Here is an 8,653-nt window from a genome sequence, read left to right as displayed (position 1 = left end):
TTGGTTGTTATTGTTTAGAACAGGTCAAGGGCAAAGAATAATCAATATATGATATAAGCAGAAAAAAGTACATTCAACTGTTAAACTTTAATTCAGAAAATAAAAGAGGAAAATAAAAGGGGCAAAAGTTTATTCATAGGGGAAGAACAGTTGAACAAACAGTGTTTAAAAAATAATTTTTAAGGTGCAGTGTCCCTTCAATAGGATTACAAAAATATAGTAGATCAAATTCCCGCAGTTTAAAGCCATGTCAAATGCTTAAGGATCAACAGATCTTCAAAAATGATGGGATAACTGTTATGGAAATACTGACACACTTATCATGTCTGTGCATCTCGGATGTTTTATTTGCAGCCATTTGTACTCAGCAGATTCAGTAAACTGTAGCTGAGTGAGATTTTGTGAGAACTGACATAAGCATATATTGTATTGATTTCTTTTGAAATTACTCAATAAAAAAAAAAAAAAGCTTATTTTACAGTCTAGGAACCAACCAGCCCGAGAAAGAATAATGCAGAATGAATTAATTCTCCCTGAACTATTAGAGTACTTACGTAAGGTTCCTTGAATTTAACACTAAAAAAAAAATCAGTCATTGCCACAGTCCTAATTAAATCTTTCTAAACATTTTATTTTTCCTATGGAATTAGTAATTTTCTCTATCTCCTTAGGCTTTTCTGGTATACTGTGTTGTTCCTGAAGGAAGTAAGCATGCCTTAGTGTGATCTCACACTAGGGCATATCAAGAATAACTTTCTTGAAGTCAATAAAGTTAAGCCAAAGGGAAATTGCTGTAAGAGTACTTACACTGAAAACTATGTTTGTGCTGCTGCTGCTACAGTCTGAAATTTCCCTTCCACAGGAATGTACAAACTATTGCAGAGGATGAATCTAAGGATCCATCTAGAACAGTATCTTTCTTTCTGATACAGCCAGCAGCAGGTGACTCAGAAAAAGGAATAAAACAGGGCAAGAATGTAGCGACGGGGGGGAAGGGAGGAGGCAGACACAGAGACTGTGATTTTCCTGCACCAGAAGTGCTGCCTTTGTACTTAATAGCTTTTCATGGATTTTTCCTCAATCAGTTTATCCACTTGCCTTTTAAACCCGTGTAAACCTTTTGCATGCATGGTGTCCTGAGGCGGGGAGTTCCGTAGCTTAGCCACATGCTGCGTGAGGAATTTCCAAAGCAGAACCAAGGCAAATGTTTAACCATGAAGTGAAATTTCATTGTCTTACCTGTGGAGTGCTGTACCTTATTCTGTAGGTAGTCCAACTAAGTAAAGCCTTACCTCTCTGAAGCCATTGGCTCATATTTCATGAAACTAGAATCTTATTACATTATTTCACTGTGTATAAAAAGAGGAGATACAGTGACACCCATACTCAAAAGGTTTTATACAATTAAATTTCACTTTTGTAGAATTTAGACGTCTAACATTTAAAGGTTCACAAGACACACACTAGGTACTTACTCCTCAGCTTCCTAAGTTCTGCTCCTACGCAAGCCAATGAGAACCACCGCCTGAACTGTGCTGAAACTCAGTACATTTTTATTTCTTCCACCTGTTTCAGATTTGTTAGTTAGGCATGCTTGCATCTAAATCCTCGAGGACCTTGATCCAGTAAGCATCTCTATCCCAAGGTCAGCGCGATGCACAGCATTTAGATTATTTCTGAATGAAACTAAACTCTCAGCAAAGGAGAGGATCTAGTTCTTCATGCTTTATATGGAATGGTTAGACACACTGCCAGGAAGTGGGAAAATTACTTTAGACTGTCTTCTGCCATTCCCCACTCCTCCCATAGAAGGCTTGGGTGGCTTGGGCCACCAAGCAAGGAATACAAATTCAAGAGAGACCAAAAAGTACAGGCAGGAGAGGACAGGAGTGTATTCCAGTGAAAAAGGCAGTCTCCTACCAAAGAGAGATCCTGAATTCCTGTCCCTCTGGGCTGCTTAAAGCACTGCTCCCTTTCATTGCCATTCTGTTCAGCATTTCCCTATGGTGGATGCCTTCTGGGATACCACACAGTGAAGTAAACTTGGATACCTTAACCAAATCGTCATATCCACTCTTAGAGCTGGGTGCCTCACCTGAAGGCATGGCAAAGCCCAAAGCACTTTATGGACCTGGACCTGAGGATGGTAACAGGTGTAGAGCTACAAACGGTCATCCTTCAGAAAGACAAATCCACTTACTTATATAATTGACAAAGGATAAAATAAGTCTGTGTAAGAATGGTCAGGAAGGAAAAGGAAGGTGTATTCCCTTGGAGCGGGAGGCTGGTTTATTTTTCACAAAATGGAAGAGCTGTTAGAGATTTGTGCTTTCACAGTGAATTCTGGCTCTTCAAAGCCTGTGAAAGCTTTCCAGCTTTTACTAGCATGACATCTTCCAGGAGGATACACAAGATGGGAAAGGAACCTGCACCAGTTAATACTGACTCAGTGGGTATTTACTTACACTGGCTAACACAGAGCAGCACATTGCCAATTTCCCCGGCATACTGCAGTGACCCATCATTCGCTGAGTATCACTGTCACTGTGAAGCAGACTGGAGTGCCTCCATCTGAGAACCTAAGCCAGCTTTGACTCAACACTAAGTAGACATCCAGGTCTTTCAACACCACTGCGTAGCCTTTTCCATGTGCAAGAGAATATCCATTGCCTCAGGGCTTTAGTTTATGGTGATTATTTTCTACAATGACAATATTCAGATAGGAGAGGTTTATAAATTCTTTGTGAAATCACAGTCATTTCTTTGCATCAGCACTGTGATTTGCAGTGTTGAACTTCAGTATCTATAGTTCCATTACTACTCTTTCTGGATCACATTTGGTGTATGGATGTCAAAATGTACATCCAATGTATGCTTTTGACATGGAATTGAAGAGACTGAAGAGAGAGAGGTTTTTTCCTTTTTTTTTACCTAGAGGTATCAAGGATGGGTCTGCTGTCTTTTGACCAGGCAGGAAGACTGGAAGCCCTGGGAAGTCTGGAGCCCTTATACTGACAGGTAAACTCACAAGATTTGTATTAATTTTTTCAAATATACTTCAAATACCATTATTTTTTCTAAAGCAAGACTTTTGATTTCAAACGTAGCTTTCAGATTCTGAGTAGCTCCAGGTACTTCCTGCCAAGTAATGTTTTACTATCATATTTTCCTATACAAAATTAAAAAGTTTCTCTCTCAAGCTCCGTAGAGAAAAAGGACAAATTACTGTCTTTTAAGTGAAGCAGCACAACTGAGTGTAGAAAGTGTCGGTAAGTGTGCGGAGAAGTGGTGAGGAAAGAGAAAGGGAGAATGTTTTTCCCTATCATTTCATTTCTTTCTGTGATAATCATCTTGTGTGTTGCTGGTGAAAACACAGCAGATGTCTTCAAATAGCAGGGCAATTTTCAGCAGTGTCCCTTTAAATGACTGTTCAAGTATCTTATATGCGGCCTTGTCTCGTTCAGGCAACTCTTGGAGGATACAGAATCTTAAAATCCTCTGCAGTCCTGCTTTTAGCACTTGCTCTCAGTGCTCTTACTTGATGAGGCTTTAGACAGCATAGCTCTGAGTGGGAGAAACCTTTGTAACAGGAGCTGTGACATCTCAGCAATGCTGGCTAGGCAGCAGTCATCCCCCCCCTTGCATTCAGAGGGTTTTCATCACAGTCAGAAGGGGGAGAAACTTTAAATGCCAGCAAGGGGGGCCAGTACATTATTGCTTTTAGACTGTACTGCATATGTCAGTTCAATCTATCCTCAGGGAGTGAAGACTCCAAAACATTTTTGGTTATCACTGCTCACAAAAGGCACTTCCCATCCAAACCAGTTAAGGAAGCAAAAGTACAACCGTGGCTCTTATGACACTAATTTTCTGCAGTATGAGTGTATTTGTTCAGGTATCTTTCCTCTAGGAAGTCAGAGCGCCATACTGTTTTCTTTATATGAAATGCTTTTGAAGACCTAAACCTGTCAAGTAGAAAGAAAGAGTAGAATTCATTAGCCTAACTTCAGAGCTCTCTACTACAGACATTTACATCTGAGCATGTCACATAGACGTTCTTTCTATGGAAAGCAGAAAAGCAGGCACTTCTAGGATAAACTGTATCATAAGCTCTGAAACACATCTAAAATAGGTCAGAAGAGTTGTTCTCTAATCAGTTTGGAGAAATGAGCACTCCCAGAGAATATTAATTATCTAGATACAAGTCTCTATCATAAGTCTCTAAATTTTCAGAGGTGAATCTCCTCAAATTATCAGGTGCAGTACTTTCAGGTATGCACGTATTTCTTTAAACTGTAGTTGTTCTTGCTAAGCTTCTCCTGAGCTATTAGTGATAAAAAAGCTGAGGTGAAATTAGAAACACACCAATACCTGAAGTAAACAAGACCTATTCTAGCATTATTACAGAACAGAAATGTAGAGGCAGCCATCAAGACATAGGTCTAGGAGTAGGGCAACCTGACGTTGCCTATCAGTTCTGATACAGACATCTCACAAGTAGAGGGAAATTGCCCAGCCCCTCTGGGTTTTTTGCTGTCCATCCATTAGGTCCAGCATACTTTGGCCTACTTAGGTGGTTGCTGATAATTCTTTGTACTAAGTTTGAACACAGACAAATCAAAATAAGGAGTTAAATGTACTTCCAAAGCTGAATCTGCCTTTCACTGGCTTTTTAATAGTCACTTTAATACAATGTTGCCTATTTTTTAAGGGTTTCTGTCTTTAGCTGCGCTGAGAAAGACTCTCATGGACAAAGGAAGGGAACTAACAGCCAGTGTCTCAGCACTCACAGTCATAGAATCATAGAATCGTTTAGGTTGGAAAAGACCTTTAAGATCATCAAGCCCAACCCTTAACCTAGCACTGCCAAGTCCACCACTAAACCATGTCCCTAAGGACCACAGCTACCCATCTTTTAAATACCTCCAGGGATGGGGACTCAACCACCTCCCTGGGCAGCCTGTTCCAGTGCCTGACTACCCTTTCAGTCAGTCTAATGTTCTTGCCCATCCATTCACCAAAAGAGTAAGGATCACCAAAGAGTAATTTTATTCATGGATAAGGGAGAGGACCTTCCTACATACTCAGGAACCTATGAAATTGTGGGCTAAGCACGATCAAATGCACAAACTCAGCAAAACAGGAAGAAATATTCCACCAATAAACCTCTGCTAAACTTGTAACAGTCATACTGAAAAAAATTCAGACAGCGACAGTTTGGTGATTGTAAAGTGCTTCGTGATTCTTATCAGGAAGCACCACAGAAGAACAGTAAAGGGTAAATGGTTGAGAGGTGTACAGGGAAAAGTGCAGAACCATACAGTACCTCAAACAGGGAACGCTAACGTTTGTAACACCAGTAGAGATTTCCGTCCCCCCCAAGGAAGCACTGGGAGAGGCGGGACACTTACCTTCTCTCTTTTGATAGCTCAGTTTTGAATGCCTGGTGGGGAAATGCAATTCAGAATTCAAATTCATTGAACTTGTAACAGAAAGCAAATCGGTGGGGAGAACAGCACAGAAAGTGATATGCAACAGCAGTGCTCAGTGCTACCTCGGCTGTCTTTGTCCACATCCTACACCCTGCGTCAGCTCAGACACAGACTGGGTGAGCTAGGCAAATCTGTTTCCACCCATTATCTGCTGTACAGAGAAAAGGACTAAGACATACAAGGCTGACATGTAAATTCATGAGGCATTCTGAGTTTGGATTAGTGTTGCTTAGACACAGGATCTTGATTTAGGACTCAAAGACTCTGCTGCTATTGTTCTGCCTAGCAAGATGGAGCAGGTCATTCCACTTTCTTGTGTTTCTCCATCTGCAAAGTCGGGGACAAGAATGATGTCTGTGCTTTTGAGATCTTCTAGTAACAAGTGCTATTCAGAAGTTCAGTATGGCCAAGGCAGAAGAGCAAACCTGCAGACCAGACGACAACTGAAAACATTCAGGAGGTAATACACATGTGCCTGCTCCTGCGTTTGGATCTCACAAGAGTTTGGGACACTGGGAGAAAAGCAGGAGGCAGAGAAAAGCTTGGTTGGTTTTCCAAAAAAAAACCCAGGGAAGTCAACACTGCAGAGGAAAAGGCACGGTGCAGGTGCCTACCTCACGCCCACAAGAGCTGGAGACAGCTTATTTTGCTGAATTGTTAGTGACGTCCAAAACACTTTTATAGCTTTGAAAAGCAAAATCTGAACGTTTAGGTCAAGGTAAGTAACTAGAGGAGCAGCTGCTTTTCAGATTGTTGTAGACTCTGTTAATATTATAACAACAATTATTTTATATCTTGCAGGGGAGGGGGAGGAATTGCGTTCACTTTTAGGTGAGTCGTGCTGGAGAAACTGGAGTGTAAGCCTGCAGAAATGCATTCAGGGTTGCTGCCATTTAGCTCGTACCAACGTGTTTTTGTAATACAAGCCACTCTTAAAAATTTTTGTATTAGCCAGCCTAACTAATTCTAGCAAAGAGTTGGCGTGGCTGTTCATCTAAGTTGATGAGATACGTTACCCTTCACGCTCCCCAGGTGCACGGTGCTCTGCACTTTCTGTACACGCAAGGAGCTGGCCGTCCTAAATTCCGTCTGGCTATTTTCTGTTTCCCACGCACGACTCGAATGCACCGCGCTGGCAGAGGCGCCTGCTGCGCCGCCGAGGGCAGCCGGGCTGGGAGCCGTCCCCTCGGCCCGGGCACCACGTCCCTCGCCGGCTCCCTGCCGCCGATGCGAGCCGGGCCGGGCCGGGCCGAGCCGCTCCGGGTGTCGGCGGGACGGCTGTCGGCGAGGCGCACAGCGACTGGCGACAGGCTCTTCCGAGAAGTTGGGGACAGAAGGTGCCGAGAACATTCCTCGCTCTGGCTCTTTCCTTACGGCCGGGATGCGCGGCCGGGGCCGCCCCGGCAGGCTGCCCACCGCACCGCCCCCGGGAGGACCCGCCGGGAGCCGGAGCCGTTGATCCGGCGCCTCCGCGGACCGCCGAGAGCCCGGGGACCCCCCCCTCCCCCGCCGGGGCCACGTCCCAGGACCTCCGGGGGCGCGGGGAAGAGGAGCGCCGAGGGGAACGCGGCCGGGGAAGGAAAGGACGGGGCGGGCGGGGGCCGCTTCTGCCCCCTCGCCCCGAGGAAACCCCGGCGAGCGGCGTGCCCCCCCCCGGCTCCAGCGGCGGTCACTCGCCTCGGCAGAGCCGGGAGCGGACGGCTCCGGCTCCCCGGTGCTTCAATGCGGATGGAGGGGGAAGAGAGAGGAGCCCGCCGGGACCCCGGGCAGCCCCGTCCGCCGGCGGCAGGATGCTGCGGGGCCCGGCCCGGGCTCGCCCCGTCCACCGTCCACCCCCCGCCGCCGCCCGCACCCACCTCGAAGAAGCCGGCTCTGCCGCCCATCCTGCGGGCTGCTCCCGCCGCCGCCGCGGCACCTTCCCCGGGCCCCCGCGCTGCGGGCAAGCGGGCGGCGCCGGCCCCCGCGGGGGGGGCTCCCGGCGGCAGCGCCGGGCCGGGGGAGGCGGCGCCCGGACCCCCCCCCGCCCCGCCCCGGGCCGCCGCCGCTGCCCGGCTGCTCGCACAACCCCTGCCTCGGCGCGGCGGCAGCGGCACCCGGGCAGCCTGCGGCAGTGCGGGAGCGCCCGTGCCTCCTCGCACGAAGCCAAGTTCTGCAGCTCCCGGTGCTCAAAAACTGGGAGAGGAGAGTAATATTCACCGACCGCCCGGAGCGGCGGTTCGGTGGCATTTCATTCGCAAGGGTAATTTATTTTTCTTTGAGCATTACAGGATTACTGCAGGAAGTCAACCGCATTTCATAGTTTTCGCAGATGTGGAGTAGCTTAATGAGATAACCTCCAAAAATACAACTGACCATGAGCTAGAAAACATCCTCCGTTCTTTCTCTGATAGTTTACCTTCTGTTTCAGGGGGACTGGACTGAGAACAGAACTCTGCTGAGATCCCTTCTCCTGTGATGTGTTCCTGCCGCTGCCAAGAATTAAACGCATGGCATAAAGCAGTACAGAGACTGATACTATTCTTCCTGCAACCAGTCTTCATTACATTTTTCTAGAGCTAAGGTAATTAACTATCAGCGCATTCTACAATACTGTAGATTTTGAACATTGCTTTTTCACTGCCATAAATTCCCATTAGACAGATTTATGCTATGCACTGTTTGAAAACCTTCTGCAATCCCCAAATTTAACCTGCTTCTGTAGAATTATAACCATCAGAGCTGCTTAAATGAAATATCAAAGAATAAATTTCACCAAAAGAAAAGGCCTCTACTAGAAAGCCAGAAGGCCCATCAGAAAGACCCAGCAGGACAGACTTCACTACTCGTGTAAATATGGGCAAACCTGTGAAGGCATAGGGAGGTGTGCGCTCCTTCTCGAGCCGATGACGAGTCTGGATGGTTAACCTTTGGGCCAGGTCAGACCTCCTGGATTTTTACGTCAAAGAAAAAGAAAACAAAATTACTGCTTTTCCAAAGGATCTGACATTTCTTTCAGTATATTTCACTTCCAGATGCTCTGTATTCAGGAAAACATTTCAAATACATGAAAGGAATCCAATGCGGGAAAGTAATCAGAACACAAATATAAAGAACATTTAAACTAACCTTCTGTACCAGAACGCGATCAGGCAGTGCTTCAGACTGACAGAAGTTATGCAAAT

The sequence above is a fragment of the Platalea leucorodia genome (genome assembly GCF_965183815.1).
Source record: "Platalea leucorodia genome assembly, chromosome: 5".
Classification (NCBI taxonomy): Eukaryota; Metazoa; Chordata; class Aves; order Pelecaniformes; family Threskiornithidae; genus Platalea; species Platalea leucorodia.
The sequence above is the reverse complement of the archived record's forward strand: the minus strand, read 5'-3'. Positions refer to the sequence as shown.